At 41.9% G+C, this 22357-nt stretch overlaps 1 protein-coding gene across 6 annotated transcripts in view; it reads right to left on the bottom strand.

Moving 5' to 3' along the window:
- FAM110B (family with sequence similarity 110 member B) overlaps positions 1-21159 on the bottom strand; it is a 162410-nt gene extending 141251 nt beyond the window's left edge. For 3 of the 6 annotated variants that reach the window (XR_010159567.1, XM_016959504.4, XM_054656754.2), the window contains exon 1: positions 20771-21121. The gene's annotated coding sequence lies outside the window, so the exon portion shown is untranslated. Of the gene's footprint in view, positions 1-20770 lie in introns of all 6 variants that reach the window. The other 3 variants (XR_010159568.1, XM_003951266.6, XM_009455421.5) reach the window with 3 other exon arrangements.
- Positions 21160-22357: the final 1198 nt, after the last annotated feature.

The raw sequence follows: 22357 nt of genomic DNA, 5'->3' as shown, positions 1-22357 counted from the left end.
GCCCCTCATGCCTTTTCAAGAACACGTTTTAGTTAACTGAGGGCACTTTTACTTAAGGAGCTAAGACTAATTTAGAAATTATCTTCACTGTATTCCTCCAAAATTAATCAATAGTATCTGTATCCATTTTTGTTGAAAAACAAATGTTCTGAGAGTATAAATTTAATGTCACCTTCTCTGAGAGTGTAAATTTAACGTCTTTTTTTTTGAGACAGAGTTTTGCTCTGTCGTCCAGGCTGGAGTGCAGTGGCGCAATCTTGGCTCACTGCAACCTCCACCTCCAGGGTTCAAGCGATTGCCCTGCTTCAGCCTCCCGAGTAGCTGCGATAACAGGCATATGCCACCATGCAAAGCTAATTTTTTGTATTTTTAGTAGAGACAGGGTTTCACCAGGTTGGTCAGGCTGGTCTCGAACTTCTGACCTCAAGTGATCCACCTGCCTTGGCCTCCCAAAGTGCTGGGATTACAGGCGTGAGCCATCGCAACCGGCTTTAACGTTATCTTAAACAAAAACTGCCTAAGCTGTCTGAGCATAAAGAAGAACATCAACTCATCAACTAAAACAATTAAAATTCCTAAGAAAAGAAAGTTATTTTGTAAAAATATTTTTAAATCCAAGGAAATAAGTATATTTTCATGGCCTAAAGTCTTGATGTTAGTAAAAATTTCTAATAATCACTACACTTATAAATATTTTATTTATAGCAGAATATGGTACAAAATCATTTTCTTTTAAAATTAAAAATAAAGATCATAATAGGTTTGCTTCCAGATGTCCAAAATGTTTAATAAATGATAACCCCAAAACCAAATCATAATTGAACTTGCATTTTAAATATGAAAATCTACACAGATTAAAGAAAAATGCAAAGTAGTTAGGGAAAACATACATGTATGTGGCTTATTAAACAGAAGTTTTATTTTAAAAATTAGGAACTGCATTGAAGATTCTCAATGAGAAGGTTAAAGCCTGTTGCATCAAAGGTCATCTTCTCTGGGAGAACTTTTACAACCCTTTCTGCCCTTTGCAGCAGTTTCCCTGCAAGACATCCACCTTTATAACCTTATGTCTGGGGACACAGACCTAGGACTACACACTTTTCAGATGAGGACTTCACCCAGACAGGCTCAGGATCACCAGGGAACTTGGCGAAAATGCAAATCTCGAGGCCCTCCCCAGACCGTGTGAATAAGAAACTCTGGAGCAACTGGCAATTTGTTTGAATAGCCCTCCTGGTGACTGTGTGCTACAGTTTACAAAGCACTGACCCAGATCCAGGGTTCCTAAAGCTACCTGTGCATCAGCATCCCCCAGGGAGTACCCTGCGCAGTCCCACTGATTCCCGCTAGGCAGAGGGAGGCCCAGGAAGCTCTATGATCCTAAGTGTTCTTACTAGACAGTCTGGATCACTGAAGCAGGTAATCCGGAAGGGCTCTTCGAGGAAGAACTGACATTGGTTATGCCAATTTAGGTCTGACAGTTCTAGTTTGGCTCGGGCCTTTTCCAAGCCAGAGAGAACGGATGACAAAAGCATGATCATCACAAGCAGATGCCACGTCTTAGTGCACAGTCAATCCTTGTTCACAAGAGGCCCATGTCCCAGTCACTTTCACAGCACAGTGACAGGCATGCCCGCACGAAAGGCCAGCTACCTTACTCCTTCTGTACTCTGCATGCAAGCATTTATCAGTTTATTTTGGTGTTAAAGAGAGAAGTGACCTTATTTTCCAACACTTTGTCCCTTAGAGTACCTGAGTCTACCACAGAGCAGGCAGGCTCAGAGCTCCATGATAAAATAAACCCAAAATGAGAAGTAAAAAAGGTGGTGCCAGAAATAGCAATAGCAACTGTAGTTTATGGGTGAGGATGATGTGTCAAGATAAAAAATATCTTGGCTTCAGCATGCAGGACCAAAAGATGACTGTCCAGCCCCACTGGACTCCCCCTCTGTGTCCCTGAACAACAGAGGGTCCACTTTATATGGCAGCCCATCCTGGTCTGGGTCACCTGGGACTGCACATTAAGCTGAAGCCTGCTTCCCCACCACTCTCCCTCGTGGATTCAGCAATGTGGTGAACACACATAATTCACAAATCCCTCCATCCCACCAGGGCCTTTCCAATATATAAACAACTATTTACTGGGCCCCAAAAAGTGTGCCAGGCTGGGACTGCTGCCAGAGACAGGACAACACCCACTCCCCACCATAAGCCCCTGATGTGTGCCCAAAGACCGCCATGGGGACAGCCCAAAGCTGCCCCTTTCATACTCTTCTGTCAGACTTGACATTTCTTGCGATGATACTGATGATACTCCATCTTTGATCCACTTTGGGGAAAGATTCTGTAACAGCAGGCATTTGCCATCTAGTGCAGTAAAGAGAGAAATCTTTGTTGATAAGCAAAGCTCAGCCAGCCTCAGTTCTAGAGACAACACACAGCATTTCAGGAGAAGGAGATCCTAGAGAAAACCCATCAGGGGCCTTCCACAGCCCCTCCCAGGTCTGGGGGAAAGGAGGATTTGACAGAAGTGACAGCCCGGGGGGAGCAGAAGTTGGGGCCACTGGGAGCCATCCCAGCAGGGAGACACCAGCCTGGGATGGCAAATGTCATAGGAATGCTCACTTCACCTTGCCAAGCTCAGGTGGGATAAGACCTCAGATTCCAGGAAAGGGAAGAACAGACTGGGGAGGATACCGGGACCCCAAGCTCTGGAGCCATTTAGACCCTGTCCCTCATCCACTCCTCCACTCCCCAAACAACCTGAAGAATACATCTTTGCACCAATGTCCCTGTTACTAAAGTGTGACCACAGTAACACAGACTGCAGCATTCCTCTGAGGAAGAAATGGGATAACCCCAAATGTCCTCCAGCAGTCCTCCACAGGCCCAAGGACTGAAAGGGCTGTCTGCCACCACACTTGTGACCACCCAACAGGCCCGGAGCAAACCATTTTCATGGCCCAGAACCAGCACCAAATCCCCTTGGAGGTTTTCTACTCAAAGAAATCATTCTTAATTTTTTTTCCCCTAGGACTCAATAAAACCTTTTATTTTGAATGTGAAAAAAGTACACAAATATTTTTTCTCACCTATCAAAATAAATAAATGAAGATTAAAACATTGCCCACTCCTGATTTAGACATTTAATATTAAAGTTTGAACAAAATAACTTCCATCTTCTCGGTGTAGAGTTTAAACACAACCAACTACCAGCCAAAAATAACACTAAGAAGATCTTTAGTTTTACCTTAAACCCTACCTTCTTTCCCAAAAATATGTGAGATATTTCAACAACAAAAAAAAATCAGAGGAAAACAGAAAATTAAAATTATAGTACCTAGAGAAAATTTAAGCACATAATACAGAGGTCAAGCTAGAGAAGAAACTAGTCAGAATTTCCTACCAACCTGCTATAGTTTCACCTCAATTTTGCCTAAGTTGACTGTTCATCTTTCTAATCAAATTACTTGCCTTGTAGGTTTTTGACATGTTGTTAAAGGTGTGTAAAGTGCAGAGTACACTAGGCAGTAATGCACGAGGTCCTCACAAAATCTCTACCAAAATACAGTGAGATGTCGTGTGGCCATCTCTGGAATATCCTTCAGCTGAAGCAGAGCCTGTGACAGACGTGAGGGCTACTCAGTCACGAAGGTGATTCCGAGGGGGTCTAACATAACTCCTTGCCACCTGTATGCTGCCTAGAGTCACTTACTACATACTTGGAAGACACAAGCTGATGGAAGCAAAGCCATGGATGGGCTACCTAAATCCTTGAAATAATCTTCCAGAACTAAATGTCATCCAAAGACCAGGATGGCTAAAGAGTAGAAAGGAGAGCTCTACTGGCAATATTGGTTTGCTGGCATGGAAGAGAAGATCTTGGGTGTGTGTCAAAGGTTCTCTTTCTTTCTTCAAAGATGGGAGGACAGGTCAGGTTTTATGCCTCACAGGGTCTGTATCACACGAGAGTCCTACACATTCCACAGGTTTGGAAGGAGCTGAGTGCGTGCACAGTGGGTAAACATATACGTAACATACATCTCGTGTTCACTTTGGGGCGAGGTTTTAGCATTAAAATGAGGTGGAATTTGGCTCTTTATGTCAAAAGGTGAACCATAGGAAACAGAGTTCCTGCGCAGTCTCTAAAAGCATGCTGAAACCATTTAATGTCTGCAGTTGCTTATTAGAAAAGGATGCTCAAAAGGCCAGCGCTCTATCCAGTCAGAGTTGCAGTGGTCTGGGTGGCAAATGTGTTAGGAGGGGTTTGATAACTCCTACTGTTAGGGAGCTTAGAGCCATAGGAATTTAGAAATTTGCCATGCCAGCCAGGGCTCTGAACCCTCAATCCACAGGCAACGTTGTTTCTTTAACCTTAGGGTCTTTCTTAGTTGAGAAAAGGGCATCTATTTTGGTCTCTCAAATCAGAAAACAAACCTCCTCGATTGTAAAGAGCTCAGTAGATTCCTAACTCTTAGCTAGAGTTCAAAACGCCTGACCAAAACGTAGACTTCTTTGCTTCTGTAAGGATGCCGCCAAACAGATACCGTGTAGGCAAAGCTAGATGTTCTTTGAGAAATGTTTGAAGGCCACTCTAGTACTTGGGCCCAGTACACCTTCCAAAGAACAGTGTCACGACAATTTTGTCCTGGAAATTTTTCAAAGCAGACATTGCCAAGCTTTCTACCGTAGCTGTAGAAAAATTTCACATAAATGAATTTGCTAAGTTGTGAGATATGAACAATTAAAGATAATGATTTTAGTTTTACAACAATTAAGCCATTCTTTATGGCAGGAGTTAGAAATCAGGTTTCAAGTGGAATCTTGCCAAACCAGCAGAGCTGGGAGTGATATTCCTAGCCCAGTCCAGCACCCTACACACATGTGCCTCTAATGGTGTGCTACCACAGGGACTATGGTTTCATTTAAGCTGTTTTCCTTCCTCCTAGATGGAAATTTAAGGTTACAGACGACATCTTATTAATCTTTACTCCCAGCACCTAGCACAGTGCCAGGGCATGTAAGTACTCCAGAAATGTATTCAATGAATGAGCCCCAGATCACTCAACAGAGTATGGCTCATGGGGCAGAACCTTCTAGAGCACTAAAAACCTGACCAAACCTGATCTCTTCCCAAATGAGGCTAGTGTATGTTCCCTCACATTCCTGAAATGAAGCAAACTCTATAGGAAGCTGGAGGACAGCTCAGGCTGTTCTTGACACAACCATCAAGAACTGAGAAACGAGACCAGGCATGGTGGCTCACGCCTGTAATCCCAGCACTTTGGGAGGCCAAGGTGGGTAGATCACTTCAGGTCAGGAGTTCGAGACCAGTGTGGCCAACATGGTGAAACCCTGTCTCTACTTAAAAAAAAAAAAAAAAACTAGCAGGGTGTCATGTTGCGCATCTGTAATCCCAGCTACTCGGGAGGCTGAGGCACGAGAATCACTTGAACCTGGGAGGCAGAGGTTGCAGTGAGCTGAGATCATGCCACTGCACTCCAGCCTGGATAACAGAGTGAGACACTGTCTCAAACCGAGTTTCATCAGCTACAGAGAGAGCCGTGCCATCAACCACAACTCAATGCTCTCTAAAATGCCTTCGACCTGATCAGAGGACACATTTCAAATGAGTTACGGAAATCCAAATATAAACCTACAGAAGTGTTCTGATTTTCTAGCCAAGTAACCCTATAAAAAGAAAAAAAAATGAGGTCAGTTTGGCATGATTTGTTCTTAGTAGAATTATTCTTGCTTTCAGTTATTACTACTTTCTCTCCTACAAGTACACAACCATCTGCTTCGCACTATGTTTTAGAATGCTGCCAAGGAGATGGAGCAAAATCAATGAATTACGGAGTCTAGAATGGCACCATCCCATGGAAATATAATGTAAGCCACAAATGTGAACCATATATGTTATCTTAAGTTTTCATGTAGACACATTTTTAAATCAAAGAATAGGGAAGTTAATTTTGATAATATATTTAACCCAATAAAACCAAAATATTACCCTTTCAACATGTAATTAATATAAAAATTATTGAGTTATTTTACATTCTTTTCTCAAACTGAATCTTCAAAATCTGGCATGTTCTTACACTTTCAGGAGGACATCTCAATTCAGGCCAGGCACATTTCCAGTGCTGGGCAGCCACATGTGTCCCGTGGGCCCCACACTGTACAGTGAAGGTCTAGGATCTCTTGGTACCTTCTGCAAAATCCAGGCATTTACCTCGATCCCAGTGCCTTTTGTGTTCTCCACAAACTCTCAGGTTATTATCAACAGTGGTACTTTGCTCCCATCTGCAAACTCCTTCAACACCCGAGATATAATCTACCTAAATCTCCAGATACAAACTACTCTCAAAGCAGCAGAGAGGTTTAAGACCAAAGCAGATATTCACAAGACTCCGCTGGCTGGAATGTGACTTATGTCCCTCTATCAAGTCCCCTGTCTAGTGGTCAGGCAGAGATATAATTTACGTCTGTGCATTCAAGTTACTTGAGCATCATAAAGATGGGGTTGTTTCTTCTCTTGTCTTTATTCAGAGGCAGAGAGAGCAGAGAGGAAGGAAAAGATGACCAAGGCCTGAACTACGGTGGAGGGGTACCCAGAAATAGAGAGGAGCCAGACAGGAGAGGTATTTCAGGGTCAGATAAAGAAGAAAAACTAGGATGAGGGATGTCAATGGGGACTCGGGCTCTGGTGAGCTGCTGAGCATCAGCTGCCAGAACACAGTCTGCGGATACTGGCCTGTCTTCCACCTGCAGTGTGGAGGCCTCTCCCACTCATGGAGCTCATACCTGGTGTCAGCCTTAGTTCAGATGCAGGGAGAAGAATTCATTGAGTCCCCTCCAAAATTACAGCTACAGAGGAGGAATCAGTTCTAGTGTTCCACAGCATTGCAGGGTGACTATAGTTAACAATAATTTATTATACACTTTCAAATAGCTAGAAGAGAGGAGTCTGAATATTCCTAACACACACACAAAAAAATGTTTGATGTGCTGGGTATGCTAATTACCCAGATTTACTCATAACATATTAGATACATGTATCCAAATACCAAGCTGTACACCATGAATATGTACAACTATTAGATGTTAATTAAAAATAACAATTGAAAAAATGCAGCCGGGTGTAGTAGCTCACGCCTGTCATCCCAGTACTTTGAGAGGTCGAGGAGGGTGGATCACTGGAGGTCAGGAGTTTGAGACCAGCCTGGCCAACATGGTGAAATCCCGTCTCTACTAAAAATACAAAAATTAGCCGGGTGTGTTGGGAGGCGCCTGTAATCCCAGCTACTTGGGAAGCTGAGGCAGGAGAATCGCTTGAACCCGGAAGGTAGAGGTTGCAGTGAGCCGAGATCACGCCATTGCAATCCAGCCTGGGCGACAAGAGTGAGACTTTAAAAAAAAAAAAAAAAAAAAAAAAAGAAAATGCAAGCTTTTCACGACTCCTACGCTGTCATTTCATTAGACCACAGAGCTTCAACGAATCTATTAAACATCTATGAGCACAGACAAAAACTGCCTTGCTTGTAGCTATATTTGCTATTTTAGGCATGAGAAATTTACCTTCTTGTTGATAGAAAAAATATATCTTACAGGAATTTTGTTACTTTACGTATAAATATGTAAAGAAGAAAATAACACCTTCTGATGTAACATTCTATTTGCATTACTTTTTGTTACAAGTATTCCCAGCACCTAGCATAATGCCTAGGTGCCTTAGTCCATTGGGGCTTCTATAACAAAATTCTGTAAACTAGACAGCTTATAAACCACAAAAATTTCTCACAGTCCTGGAGGTTGGAAGCCCAAGATCAAGGCCAGCAGATCCAGCGTCTGATGAGGGTCCCCTTCCTGGTTCCCAGGTGGCACCTTCTCACTGTCTTCTCACACAGCTGAAGGAGGAGGGGAGTCCTCTGGGGTTTCTTTTACAAGGGCACTAATCCCATTCATAAGGGCTCCACCCTCATCATCTAATCACTTGCCAAGGCCCTACCTCTGAATACCATCCCCTTGAGGATTAGATCTGAATATATGAATTCTGGGGAACCACAAACATTCAGACCATAGCAGAGGGATGGAGGGATGGAAAAGTGATGGTAAAAAGAAAATGGGATGAAACCTCATTTTTCTTCCAAACTAAAAAGACATATCTTTGTTCCACTGATGCTGCATCACCCGTGTCTGGTAGGAAACAGTGGGACCCACGTGATCCCATACACAAAGTGCATGGACAATTTCAACAATAGCAACTGGACTCTAATGCCATTTCTTAAAAAAGGCAACAGGACATTTCAGAGGGCTCATGAGGACAGAGCACCTGTGAGGGCAGTTCACTTCTGTTACACCAGGCAGTGACTTGAGGTTCAGACCAGAGAAGTGACGTTCTAAGAGATGGTGAAGGTGAAGATGACATTCCAGCTAAGAGAAGAGGCCCATGGGACTTACAGTTACCCAGTGCTTCAGGGTGAGGGAAGACTCGACTTCCACCCACCTAGGTAGCAGCATGGTGCCTGGCACATTGTAGGCACTGAAATACTGGTTGGCTAGGAAATGGCAGTGGTGTCAGTGACTAGGGACACCAATAATCACCATATCAGCTGACCAAAATCCAAACTCTAGTTTTGGGGAAAAAAAAAAAAAAAAAAATATATATATATATATATATATATATATAAATTAAGCCAGGCCCAGTGGCTCAGGCCTCAAGCCTGTAATCCCAGCACTTTGGGAGGCTGAGGTGGGCGGATCACCTGAGTTCAAAACGTAGAGATGCGGAAACCTTGTCACTACTAAAAACACAAAAATTAGCCAGGTGCGGTGGCACGTGCTTGTAATCCCAGCTACTCGGGAGGCTGAGGCAGGAGAATCGCTTGAACCCGGGAGACAAAGGTTGCAGTGAGCCAAGATCGTGCCACTGCACTCCAGCCTGGGTGACAGAGTGAGACCTTGCATTGAAAAAAAAAAAAAAAAATCAATTAAGGGTGGTCTTCAGGTCCTAATAGTGAAATGTCCTTAGTGAGAAGTTTTAGCTTTATTACACTTGGACCCAGCCAGTTTTACCCTAGGAGGTCTAGATAAAACTCTTCCCTGGAGTTTAAAGACCCACAGTCAGCCTACTGAACCCTGCCATGGCCATAGCACTAGGGTGCCATGGCCACCCACTACTGTCACAGTCCCTTAGGCCTTATCCCAAGCCAGTGTCTGTAGTTGATTCTAGTCTCAAACCAACTCCTGGACCAAAGAGGAACAGATGAAGAGCCGCTGGAAAGTCCAGAGCATTCTAAACAAGTGAGTCTAAAAGTGAACTCAGAGAAATTATTAAGTTTCAGTTATATGCAACTGCTCAGTTCTTTACTACTTGACGCCTAAACTCTCAGAAAGCAAAGCTAAAATTGCCCATAAGCAGGAGCGCATCAACTATTTCAACCATAAACTGACAGAGCCATCACACAAGTACAAAATAGTGCCAGGAAAGAGTAAGCATGATATAAGGATCTGCCTGAATAATAATATCATTGTCATTATTATTATTGTGATTGATTTCATGTGCTAACGGAGGAAAAGCCAGCTGTGAATGATGGTTTCTGAAAAAAAAATGATAAAGAGCCCTGTTCCTTCCTGATATCACCACGTTAGGCAATAAGTGGTAGTTACCATCAAATCAAATAACTATCTTCTGTTATGCCAGAAAATGTTATTTTCAAGTTTCAGAACTTCTTTACCTAGTCACAATCTGAAGAGTAAATAGGAATGAAACCCCTAAATAAGATGTAATTGTACGAAGTAACTGCCATCACTTTACACCTGAATGTAAGTTTTGTTGGGGATAATTCATAAAATAGAGACTCAGACTTGGTAAAAGTAAGAGATGATAACGGCTGTAATAGTCATCTCCATGTGCACCTTACAAAGACCACATGGATTAGGGAGGAAAGGGGTATCAACGACACCATTGTTTTTGTTTCATAGACAATGTTCACCATGGAAAAATACACAGGCATACCTTGCTTTACTGCACTTCACTTTAACATGCTCCAAAGATAATGTTTTTTTACAAATAGAAGGTCTGTGGCAATTCAGCATCAAACAAGTTCATCAGTGCCATGAGCAGGTGCTCACTTCTGGTCTGTGTATCACATTTTGGTAATTCGCACAATATTTTAAACTTTTTCGTTATTATACCTGTTAAGGTGATGTGTGATCAGGGATCTTCAATGTCACCATTGTAATCGTTTGGGGCACTACGAACCGTAACCACAAAAGATAGCAAACTTAACCAATAAATGTATGTGTTCTGACTGCTCCACTGACTGCTCCCCCCCGCCCCAATCTCTTCCTCTGCTCAGGCCTCCCTATCCTCTCAGACACAACAATATTGACATGAGGCCAATTAATAACCCTACAAAGGCCTCTAAGTGTTAAAGTGAAGGGAAGAGGCACACATCTCTCACTTTAAATCAACCGCTATAAATGATTTTGCTTAATGAGGAAGGCATGTCAAAAGCCACGACAGGTCAAAACTAGGCCTCTTTAGCCAAACAGTGAACCAAGTTGGGCATGCAAAGTAAAGTTCTTGAAGAAAACTTAAACTGCTACTCCAGCAAACTCACAAAGGATGAGAAAGCAAAACAGCCTTATCGCTTCTCGGGAGACAGTTTTAGTGGTCTGGATAAAAAATTAAACCTGCCACAATATTCCGGTAAGTCAAAGCCCAATCCAGAGCAAGGCCTTAACTCTCTTCAATTCAATGAAGGCTGAGAGAGATGACAGAGCTGCAAAGGAATAACTGAAAGCTAGCAGAGGTTGGTTCATGAGGTTTGTTTGTTTGTTTGAGATGGGGTTTTTCTCTGTTGCCCAGGCTGGAGTGCAGTGGTGCGATCTCAGCTCACTGCAATCTCCGCTTCCCAGGCTCCAGCAATTCTCCTGCCTCAGCCTCCCAAGTAGCTGGGACTACAGGCATGCACAACCAGGCCTGGCTAATTTTTGTATCTTTAGTAGAGACAGGGTTTCGCCATGTTGGCCAGGCTGGTCTTGAACTCCTGACCTCAACTGATCCACCCACCTTGGCCTCCCAAAGTGCTGGGATTACAAGTATGAGCCAGTGTGCCCAGCAGTTCATGAGATTTAAGGAAAGAAGCCATCTCCATAACATAGAAGTGCAAGGTGAAGCAGCAAGTGCTGATGTAGAAGCTGTACAAGTTATCTAGAATATTGAGCTAAGATCATTGATGAAAATGGCTACAACTAGACAACAGGTTTTCAGTGTAGACAAAACAGGCTTATATTGGAAGAAGATGTCATCTAGGACAGGGGACCCCAATCCCTGGGTTTAGGAACTAAGCTGCACAGCAAGAGGTGAGTGGCAGGCAAGCAATCCATCTTCTGTCAGATCAGTGGAGGCGTTAGATTCTCAAAGCAGCACGAACCCTATTGTGAACTGTGCATGCAAGGGATCTGGGTTGCGTGCTTCTTAGGAGAATCTAATGAAAAATGTAATGAGCTTGACTCATCATGAAACCATCCCCCTCCCCCACCCCATCCCCCAGTCCATGGAAAAACTGTCTTCCACAAAACCGGTCCCTGGTGCCAAAAATGTTGGGGACTGCTGATCAAAACTTTCATAGCTAGAGGGAGAAGTCAATGTCTGGCTTCAAAGCTTCAAAAGACAGGCTGACTCTCTCATTAGAAGCTAATGCAGTTGGTAACTTGAAGTTGAAGCCAATGCTGACTTACCATTCTGAATGTCCCAGGGCTCTTAAGAATGATACTAAGTCTACTCTCTCAGTGCTCTACACAACAAAGCCTGGATGACAGCACATCTGTTTACAGTATGATCTACTGAATATTTTAAGACCATTGTTGAGACCCACTGCTCAGGAAAAAGATTCCTTTCAAAATATTACTGCTCAATTACAATGCCCCTGGTCACCCAAAAGCTCTGATAGAGATGTACAAAGACATAAATGTTGTTTTCATGCCTGCTAACACAACATTCATTCTGCAGCACATGGATCAATGAGTAATTTCAACTTTCAAGTCTTATTACTTAAGGAATACCCTTTGTAAGGCTATAGCTGCCATAGATACTGATTGCTCTGATGTATCCAGGAAAAGTAAATCAAAAACCTTCTGGAAAGGATTCACCATTCTAAATACCATTAAGAACGGTCATGATTCATGGGAGGAGATCAAAATATTAACATTAACAGGAGTTTGGAAGAAGTTGATCCCAACTCTCATAGATGACTTTGAGAGGTTCAAGACTCCCATGGAGGAAGTAATTGCAGATCCGGTGGAAATAGCAAGAGAACTAGAGTTACAAGCAGAGCCTGAAGATGTGACTGAATTGCTGCAATCTCATGATAAAACTAACAGATGAGGAGTTGCTTATTATGGATGAAAAAATAAAGACTCATTTCTTGAAATGGAATCTACTCCTGCTGAAGATGCTCTAAACACTGTTGAAAGGACAACAAAGAATTTAGAATATTACATAACTTAGTTGATAAAACAGTGGCAGGGTTTGAGAAGACTGACTACAATTTTGAAAGTTCTACTATGGGGAAAGTGCTATCAAACAGCAACACATGCTCTAGAGAAATCTTTGGTGAAAGGAAGAGTCAGTTGATGCAGCAAACTTCATTACTGTCTTATTTTAAGAAACTGCCACAGCTACTCAAACATGCAGTAACTGCCACCCTGATCAGTCACCAGCCATCAACACTAAGGCAAGAACCTCCAGCAGCAGAAAGAATATGACTTGCTGAAGGCTCAGATGATCATCAGCATTTTTTAGCAATAAAGTATTTTAATTAAGGTATGTACATTGTTTTCTTAGACAATGCTATTGCACACTTAATAGACTACAGTATAGTTTAAGCATAATTTTTATATGCACCCAGAAACCAAAAAATTCAAGTGACTCACTTTATTGTAATACTCACTTTATGGTGGTGGTCTGGAATCAAACCCACAATTTGTCTCCAAGGTATGCCAGTAGATACTGTCTTCATTGTGGATGAACTTACTGTCTTACAGAAGATACACTCACAAAACCAAGAATACACCAAAAATGCTGCCATCAATTGGTTCAATAAAGGAAGTGTTGGTCAGGAAGGAAAAAGTATGTTGCTAGCACTACTGAGAAAGACTTTGTAGAGAAGCAGGACTTAGAGAAGTGGTACCTGGTGTTAACACTCTTGGAGTCAGCTCATTTAAACCAACTTGGGAAGTATACTTTTACAAAAATGTTTTAATAAAACCTGACTCTGATTGTATTACAGATATGTGATTGTTAATTTTATGTGTCTACTTGATTGGGCTACTGGGGTGCCCAGATATCTTGTTAAACATTATTTCTGGCTGTACCTGTGGGTGTTTCTGGAGGAAATCAGCATTGAATTGATGGACTGAGTAAAGGAAAAGGCCCTCCCCAATGTGGGTGGGCATTATCCAACCAATAGAAGGCCCAAATGGAATAAAAAGGTGAAGAAAGATTGAATTCTCTCTGTCTCTCTCTCTCTCTCTCTTTCTCTCTCTCTCTCTCTAGCTGCTTAGCTAATACATCTATATTTTCCTGACCTTATACTGGAACTTATACCATTGGTTCTCCTGGGTCTCCATCTTGGAGACAGCAGATCATGGGACTTCTCAGCCTCCATAATCATGTAAGCCAATTCCTTGTAATAAATCTCTTTTTTTCTATGTATATTCTATTGGTTCTGGTTCTCTGGTTCTCTGACTAATACAAGGTATATGTGAATAATTAATACCATCTGGTAAAATGAGAAGTCCAAAGAAAATGAAGATACTTAAGTATCTCTGGCACAAAATGTATAAAGGTATTTGCTAATATGCTGGTATGCTTAATTAAAGGGCCCTGCGATTTGGTCCCTTTATGGATAACTCACAGTACCTAAACAGCAGCATGCTTCACACTGAAATTACTCAGAAAAAGGCTGGTAGAGATAACAACCAGGGATGAACAATCAAAACAGTTCAATCTTGTAACGCTAGTGAATCCTGAAATGAAAAATACCTGTAAGAAAAATCAAACAAGCAAATCAGGCCACATGAGTTAAAACACATGTCACATTGAGGCAAGGGCAGAGCCACTTCTAACTGGAAAAACAGGAAATGCTATGTGCATACTGAACACTAGGCCCTTCTCTCACACACACACACACCTGCACACACTAGCTCCATGACAAGTGTGGCACTTTCACTGCTTCCATGGAAAATTCATTTGAAGTCAATTTCCAAATAATACAGGCAGACCATAGATATTCTCTGGCACTACCTAAAAGAACATTTCAACTACCCACAAAATATATATTTATATGACTGTACTACTCTCCACCAATAAGAGAGGAACATACAGATTCATTAAGAAGAACTAGAAAAAAAAATCTTCATTAAATTAAGGAACTAAGTTACTAGGCAGGCAGTCTATCCCCACAAAAATTGTGGCCACTTTACCAAAACATTATAAAACGGTTTATGGTTACACACCCGGGTGCATGTTGCAGGTTGGAACAAAGCCAACAGAAGCTGTGAAGAGCACCCATGACTAGTCATATTAACAACCCACACAATGATTTCTCTTCTTCTATCATGGTCACTAAACAAGAATAAAATTTATTGGGGGGAAAAAAATCTGATTTTAAAATCACAACATTCCAATAAATGATCATTTGAAAGGACACTGGCTAGGGATAGATTAAAGGAATTTTTTTTAAATCCCCAACTCACAGTCAACTGTACAATGAACCTCCCAACTCTCACCTTGTTTTAACTATGTGGTAAAAACACACAAGGGTAATCAGGATTCATTGGTTTTTCCCAAAATTGCTGAATGCCCAATTTCCAAATGTCTCTTTTTGACCAAGAGTAGAAATGGTGGCCCCCGTGGTAGCCACAGAAAGTAAACTGACTAACATGTCTGGGCACATGTGTGACTAAATATATATACACATCCATGAATGTGGAGTGTCTACAAAAGGGTTGAAGATAAATCTTGGCATTTTATTCATTAAACTTCACCCAAGGATTGTAGTCAACAAGCAAAAACTGTGCAAGATTAAAAGCCTGAAGAAGAATACACAAATATTCTTATTTATAAAATGAGTATGATTTCCTGTTGAAAAATACAAACAGCATCAAAATCAATGTACTAACAAAAGTCATTACAATGAGATGTGATATCATAAGTAACATAAAAGAACTTAGCAGAAACTGAGACAATAATCTACCATCCATCATCCATCATCCATCTGGCAGCTCCCACTATACTCAAACTAAATGGAAACACTCCACCCCAACCCCAACTCCGCTGTGGTCCATAAGGCTCTGCTGACCTGGTTCCTTGGCTGCTATCTCCTGTTCCTCACAAGGACAGGTTCTGCCTGTCACAGGGCCTTTGCATGGGCCATCCTCAATGCCCAGAGACCTTGCAGAGGTCATTTTATAAATAAGAATTTTTAAAATAAATACTCATTTTATAAATAAGAATATTTGTGTATTCTTCTTCAGGCTTTTAATCTTGCACAGTTTTTGCTTGTTGACTACAGTCCTTCGGTGAAGTTTAATGAATAAAATGCAAAGACTTATCTTCAAACCCTTTTGTAGACACTCCACATTCATGGATGTGTATAAATATTTAGTCACACACATGCCCAAACATGTTGCCTTCTTTTCACTGAAGTCAGCTCTAAAGTCCTCAGTAAAGCCCTCCCAGACCACCAAGCCCAGATGGAAAAGTGGCCCCCATTCTCGACTGCACTTATTACTGCCTTAAATTCGCTTTTCATTTATTCATTTAATTTATTATCTATTTTCCCACTTTACACAATAAAGCCTCAAAGAGGAAGGAACCTTGTCTTTCCTGACTGGTGTTTATTCAAAGTACCTGGCACACAATACGTCCTCTATCAATATCTGTTTAATATAATCATCATAGTAGAGGAACTTAGTAAACTATGTTCTTTTGCATAATTACTTATTTTTTATTTATATTAAGTTCCAGTTAATGGGACAAAAAAAAATCACTGGCGAGAATGATCGTTTTGAAGGCTATATGTGATTCCTCCTAAAAAATAAAATTAAAAAGATGAAATAAACTTCTAATGGGGCTGTGAGGAAAAAAATGTTTTGCATTACAACACAACCACTCAAAAATTTCCCATATGCCTGTGAATTGTATTTTTAAAAGCCTCATCTGGAACTGGACAATTTCAAAACCCATTGATCTTGCCCTGATGTATAAAACATGCCACAGAATTCTTCTGATTCTTCCAGAAACCTGTCTACCAAATGACATACTGTTTCCTTTTGCTTAGGTATTCATTTTTGAACTTCTCTCTAAAGTGTTTACAATTTTAAAGTCATAGATTTAATGCCGGTTTAAAACTGTTTAATCATCCACATGTTCACTATTTTTATCACCAAACATACTGAGCAAAGAAAGTAATTTGCTTCACCTACTAAAGTTTCCTTTAAAACAACAACAACAAAAAACAAGGCTTATGTCTTTGAATGCCAGTTTCTTATGGGAGTTTCCTTATGAGACGAACTGTAAAATGTGAAAAACGTAAAAATCTCACTCAATCCCTTCTTCCCATAAGTATAAGGAAATCTAAGATGTCAAAATGACATAGGCATGATTTAAGTTCATTAATTTTATATTACAAAAGGATCATTCAGAAACAAACTCAGGTTGTTTTAAAACAGGATGAAAAAGAATTCTGCAACAGTGGAGAAGCCTTATATCTTAATTATCTGTAATCGTTTGGATGTTAACATTCACAAAGAATGAAAAACTAAGTTTCCTACAACTATTCCCCAAAATCTTTCATGCAAATCATCCCATAACTTATCCTTTCAAAGTCTAGAGTTAATGCTACATTTAGCTTCTTTGATAAACACTTTGGGTATAATATGTGTTTTCTTCTGAACAATTCCCAAATATTACATTTTTGTATTTCTATAATGTTTTCAGTACAAAAAAATCAACATTAAAAAATTATATTAGGCTCTGCCTAAAGTCTAAAATAAAATAAATGAATATATGAAATGAGGATTTGATTCAATGTTTCCAAAATCATCATAATCCCCTCTGATGTACTTAAGTGATCAAAATGAATAAACCTCCTTTAACCTAAGGGAAAGAAAGTCACTTGGCATAGGGGGAGCTGTGCTGCTCCCAGATCACCTGAGCAACGAAGCCAAAAACAGACCCAACATTCTTTATTACTTCTAAATCTAAGACATTTTTATCAGAGTCTACATAGTTCAAAGAAGCTAAATGTGCCATCTCTCTCCTCAACCTTCCTAAAACAAGCGATCTTTAACAAGGTATTGTGAAATCTTAAAAAGTTTCCCCTGAAAACTAAAAGTGGCGTACCTTTTCTCATTTTAGACTCTTTGATAATCAAATGTTAACCACAAAATTCAAAGTATGTCAATGAGTTATAGAGAAGAGATTTGTTGACATCAAACCTGAAAAGAAGGTATGAAACACAAACACTTCCAGCAACTGAATGTACAAGGCAGAAGTTATTCCTCCTGGCATGACAGAAAGATTCACGGGGTCTGGAGACACACACACCTTGCTACATATTAGCTATGTGACTCAGATAAGTCACTTCCCTTCACTTGTATTATAGAAAGGGGATAACAGCACCTACTCTCTCTTAGAGGAGACACCACACCCACCAACAACCATCGAGGACTTTGCTGGTCCCAGAGCCAGCCCTTAGAGATAACTGTTATTATGAACCAGAAAATCCTTTTTCTGAGTGTACTAGATTTCTAGCCTTGGTGTCTGTACTGAATAGAATGAACGTATTTTTCTTGGATGAGTCATGACTTTGCAACACTTCAGTCTTCATCCTGAATATCAATTCTCACTGCATCATACCAGGAGCCAGAAGAATGATGCAAATCAAAGTAAATGAGAATTGGCCCTAGGAAGTTGTTTTCTTAAATAAATTCAAGATGCAAGTAGGTTTCTGATCATTTGTTTCTCTCTCCTAAAAAGTTAAGTATGAAAAAAAGTTCAGATTAGTTGGAGATCCTCTAGGCTCAGCTGATCAATCTGACTCTACAATGGGAAAATAAAATAAAGTGAACAGTTGCATAATAATATTTTTACAAGCAATGTTTGTCTAGCACCTAAAATGCGATGGCTTTCAGAGAGAAAAATGGCCAATAGTCTACAAATGTTGAACATATAAAGTACAAATTTAAAAACAAACTGTATTCCCAAAAAGATTGTTGGACAGTGTCTGGTTGGTAAGAGTATGTTTTGGGGGGCAGCAAACAATGGGATTGCTAAATTAATCCCTGGGATTCTACTAGACCATACATATGCCTCCTCCACCAGCCTTGTCCACAGCACCATCTACTGCCAAGCCACTGTGCCTACAGCAGTTTTGCTTCTGCAGGGCCCTAAGAGTTAATACCATGCTTTCGCTCAGCTAAGTTATTTAGGAGTCACGATTTTTTAAAAAGTCACTTCAAAGTTAAAGGGGAAAGGAGAACATGAAATGAGAGTAAACTCCTGACAATCATTTAAAATATCTAAATAGCAAACACAATCTTTGGTTACTAACACATGGCAAATAAGTAGTTTTAAATAAGTGAGTTTTCTTATCTTAGCTAGTTAGGCTATAAATCCTGCTCTAAAATATTTTAAAGCATGAAAAAGAATTAAATGCTCTGGTTGATGTATATACAGTAGACATATTTATCTTTTATCATCTTTTAACACTGTGAGAGTTACTTAACTCTGCTGTACCAACGGTTCTTTCCATTGGGAATTGGAAGTGGGATTCTAAACCTAGAGAACAAGGGAGTGCAGGGGAGGTAAGGAATGGAGTTCAGAGCCCAGGTCTTCCCTAATGTGGAGGCCTCTCTTTAAACAATTAGGCTCTTAAAGACAACCAGGTCTCCTTATGAAAGGCACCAGGGCATGACTGGGTTCAAGACTGATGCCTTGCCCTTAGAGATCCAATATATAAGATGAATTAAATCAACCCTCACCATGCATAAGGATACGCAGAGAAGCCTGTCAGTCATAGGCATAATAACAACCCAACCTCAGCCCTGATCTAAAATTAAAACCACAGACTTAAAATAGATCATGATCTAACAGATCAGAATTTTAAAAATCAAAACGACCATTTTCCAAACAGAAAATAACACATAGCTTGATAAGAAAAATTAAAAGTAATATTAGCTGACACCTAGAACTATATGCAAGGCACTGTTCTAAGCACTTTATGTCAGGCTAACAAGGCACCAACCACCTCTCTGCTCAATTAGTGACTTTACAGTGTACAATCTATAATAATACTACAGATTAAATACCGTAGGGTAAACCAATGGGATGTTATCAGTGAAGGATTCTAGTTTACCATTAACTCACTTTTATTCTAGAATAACTATGCTTAATAAATAGCTTACCTGAATGACCAGGGGTTGTGATGTCACAAAAATGAGTACAAGAAATTAATACAAGTATCTTCCCAGAAATGACTACGTGTAAACTGGGGGGAAAATAATAAATACCTTCTTCACCAACAAAGGAAACGAAGAAAATGGAAGTCCTACTATCCATACTGCAAAAATGCTTATTCTACTATCATATTCCCTTTTGAGAAATAGACCAGTTACGCCAGAAGTGCAATGTTGTCACAGATGTGTGCCAGATTTTGCAGAGGACATAAGTTGGCTGTGAGGAAGAACACAGAGTTTGCCTATTTTTTAGGCAGGAAAGAAAGCCTGCACTTTTCTGTGTGTGTGTGTGTCAATAAATCTGAATAACAACTTGAAAGGGTTAAAAAGCTGAGCACCAGGTGTTTTCTTTCCACTTTCCAGAGTAATTTAAGCACACTGCAAAGTTATCTCCCTTCCTTCCCCACGAGCCAGCTTAAGGGAGACCTGTCACTGCCATTTACACTGTACAGCTCCAGCTCTAAACAATAGGAGGGCACCAGGCTGGGCAGCAGGCATCACGGCTTCCCACAGCCTGTATGGGCTTTGTTGCCAAGTTATGAGCTCCGCTGGGTGATGGAGGCACGAGTGAGCCAAGGAGAATTTAATTCTATTTCAAATTTGTATGCTTTCAAAGAAAATAGAGACAATTGAGGCCACGGGAGGAGCTGGAGGGGGTAACCAAAAACAAACTTTCGGAACCTCAGAATCTACATTTCTAGCAGTAATTCTCAGCAAAGGATTAGGTGGTATTGATACTCTCAAAGTATTTAACACCGAGATTAGAGACCATTCAAGGAGCGGTGGCCGAGCGGAGTCCCCATCCTTCGTAGTCCCACTCCTCCAGCAGCAACCGGCGGCGCGCTTTCGGAGCCCACCTCCGCTCCGCAGCGCGGCCAGCTTCCCCCCGCCCTGGCTCCAACCCCGGCTCCAGCCCCGGCCCCGTGCCCAGCCTCCTAGCCGAGCCCGGGACGTGCAGCCAAGCCGAGCGCAGAGGGGGCGCGGGGCAGGCAGCGGCGCTGCGCCTCCCCCGGCGGCCCAGAAAGCCGGACGGGGTCCGCCTGGGCCAGTGAGGCCGGGCTCAACGGAGACCCGGGCCGGGCGGGGAAGCTGCAGGCGCAGAGCCGGCTTAGCTCCGCGCCGCCTGGCCACGCGCAGCGCCCGCATTGTCCGCAGTCGGGGCGCGGCGCGACCACTGAACCCGAATCCCAACCCCCGCCCAGCAGTCTCTCTCCCGGCCCCCACGGCCCAGTCTTACCTGGGCCGCTCACCCCAGTCCCTGGCGGTGCGGCCCGAGCCGGGCGCCAGGCTCCGGGGGACTGCAAGGAGGGAGAGTCGGGGCCCGCGAGGGACGAAGGGCCGAGAGCGGGCTGTAGGGGCCGCCGAGTGTTCACGGTCGCCGCCGCGGGGCCGCGGGTAGAGAGCAGACGGGGCTGGCGGAACGGGCCCAGGACGCGCGGCCGCGGAGGGCCCGGCTGGCGGCGGCCGCGATGGTTCGGTCTGCACCGAGTGGGAGGGCTCAGGCAGGCTTCGCCGGAGAGCGAGGGAGGGAACTTGGAGCCAGTTGCTGTGGCCGAGAGCGCGTGTCCCTGAGCCAGTGTACACGCCCCTCGTGCGCCCCGCCCCGCCTCCATCCCGCCCCCACCCCACCTTCCGGGTCCCCACCCTTCTCGCACCTCCACTCCAAGCCCTGCCTCTCTCTCAACATCTCCACCCCGCTACTGATGCCCATCCCACCCCATCCCTGACCCACCCCCCATTCCACTCCGTCGGCGCCTCCATTTCCTCCCTATCCCCCACTCCCACCTATGTCCGCACGCAAGCACCCCCACCCTGCTCCCACCCGGTGATACCGCTGGATCTCGGACTGCCATCCCAGTGCAGATCGCTCAGCGCTGGAGACTTAGAGCCTGTGTCCTGAATGAGATAACCCCACCTGGTAGTCCAGCCATCCAAACGTCTTGGTGCTTGACATTTTCTGTTTACTAACTTTCATATACTCAGATGGAGCGTCCTAGCTTAATTTCTGAAGGCATTTTTAAGACTTCAAAAAAATGTTTGGAGAAAATAGTAAATAACGAAAAATATCAAGCATGATGTACTACCTCTGAAATGTGGGCCAGCTGATGTTTTAAAATGAAATGCTTTGGGGTGCATCATTATTAATCGCCTAATATATTATTTGAGAATACTTTCTGCTTAGATTTGCTTAATAACTTGGTTGTTTCAGGAAAGGATTTGTTTTAGGAAGACTAAACAGATTGTAATTTAATTTTGCTATTGGGAAGTCTAAAAGATAAAATCCATCTTTATCAAAATGAATTTGAATGGGATATGGACTCACAAAATAATTGTTTCTTCTAGAAAATATTTAGCAAGGATTTCTTTTTAATCTCTGGTACATTAACAATACGATTTCACTCATCTCATTTTCTCAGAAAGATCGTTTATGTTTGAATTGTGCTTCAATTCAATGAATCTATAGTTTCATAATAGTTAAGAAGTTGCCAACTAAATAAACTCAGACTTTATAATAATATTTTTTTTTCTATTTAAAAGATTACCATTTTAAGAAAGTGACATGATACTGGGATTTAAATGGAACTTTCCTTTGGCATACTAATACATTCCTTGTGATCACAGATTACGTTGTGGTCTCCATTAACTCCAAAAGTCATATAACAATAGAAATAAACTATTTTTCATCATTCCCATAGCAAATGGAACCAACTTCTCTCCCTCTCAAGTATACTTTTTTTCCCCACTTCTTTGCCCCAATATCTTCCTTTTAGGAATTTCCCCCTCCCATTGGGTGTGACTAGCCCACAGAGCTTCCTGACATTGT

This window comes from Pan troglodytes, chromosome 7 (genome assembly GCF_028858775.2).
Source record: "Pan troglodytes isolate AG18354 chromosome 7, NHGRI_mPanTro3-v2.0_pri, whole genome shotgun sequence".
In the NCBI taxonomy this organism is placed as follows: Eukaryota; Metazoa; Chordata; class Mammalia; order Primates; family Hominidae; genus Pan; species Pan troglodytes.
This window is presented reverse-complemented; position numbering and strand designations above follow the sequence as displayed.